This window comes from Daktulosphaira vitifoliae, unplaced genomic scaffold (genome assembly GCF_025091365.1).
Source record: "Daktulosphaira vitifoliae isolate Bord-2020 unplaced genomic scaffold, ASM2509136v1 Scaffold_4, whole genome shotgun sequence".
Taxonomy (NCBI): domain Eukaryota; kingdom Metazoa; phylum Arthropoda; class Insecta; order Hemiptera; family Phylloxeridae; genus Daktulosphaira; species Daktulosphaira vitifoliae.
Window position 1 is genome coordinate 28,261,891 of NW_026099575.1, and position 1,576 is coordinate 28,263,466.

Sequence of the window (1,576 nt, forward strand, 5' to 3'; positions counted from 1 at the left end):
AGAAATACCTCGAAAAAAATGTTCTATTTATCTGAAAAATTGCGCTACTTTATGTTTAGAAATCATTGTCGTTTATTTGATGTTTCTTTTTAGCCTTAAAATAACATAAGTTATTTGTATACGGAACACGCTTGCTGTGAGAAAAATACAATTTTTCTAAGGGCCGTTAAAACAAAAAAGAACTACTAATAAAAGCGCACAAATAGAAAACAAGAACTACTACCGTTTTTAAGGTATTACATATAAATTCATTTTATAAGATGGACAAGAAGGTTTCTTATTGCCGCTGCGTGCCCATTACGCGTTTACGACTTCATCACGGTCCGAAGATTCCGAAAATTGAAACGACAAAATAGAAAACAATTTCCGCGCTAAGCTTTTTTCGTGTAACGATATTACACTGACACTCAAGTGCCGCAATCTCGTTGTATAGAATGTTACCGACCAAAAGTATTGCACGAGGGAAAAATTGAATTCATGATTCTCAAGTCCAGAAGAGATTATCTGTTGGCCAAACGACCCATTCCAACTTTTTTATCATCCCAAGAATCCCTTTGGCCCGTTTTTATTTCAGTTCCATGTTTTTTTATTACGATTTCTAACGCCAAATCGCGTGATGGAATAAAGTTCTGTTAGACGTCTTGTCAAGTGTAACTGCAAATTTTAACATTGACTTAAGCTGAAAAGATTTCGCCAGACAGATTTCACTGATATCAATTGCCTATTTTTTTATACAAAAGTTAATTTCATCGTTATTGACATATTTTAATAAAAAAATATAAATAATGTCTATTATTAAAAATACTACAATTTAAAAGTCCTTCAGTTTTTTCACTTATAAAATTAGAAAGATTTCACGAGGAAGAATTTAAGTCAATAGTTTTGGCTAATATGTGAATCTAATAGGCAATTCTAGGATAATGTCAGTTCTGATGAATAAATGTTTTATCTTAAGTTTCGCACCTTTTGGGGAGCCAAAATATTTGGAAAAAATAAAATCCACAGGAGGAATATATTTTCATAAAATCACTACATCATTTATTAAATAACGACTTCAATTTTTTGTTTTTATCACATTTTAAAAAGTAAATTTACAAAGATTTTCATAACTCGTATTCATTTTTTTTCATCATTAAATAACTACTACAATAATTAGTAATAATTTTAATATACTTCATGAAATTGTGTTTAACAAAATATTTTTTAACTTTTCAAAGTCACCCAAAAACAATTAATATTTCTCTTATATTACTACTGCTACAAAAAGTTTAAAGTTGTAGTCTAACAAAATAGAGTAGTAAAAATCATATTTGACTAACTTTTTACAGTATTTTCTATTTAATTTTTACCCAAAAACGCCATATTTTTATATAAAATACCTAAAATATAATTATAATTCTAAAAAACAGTAGCACAGTGCGGTAGCGGCACAGAATGGAGGTGTTATAGTTGGGACAAGTATAGATGATATCTGACAGTGATTAAAATCACTATCTTAAAAAACGCTTCGATACAAGTCTGTAGATAGTGTTTAATTTTAAGAAATTGGTAGATTATTTCAAAAACAACAATAACT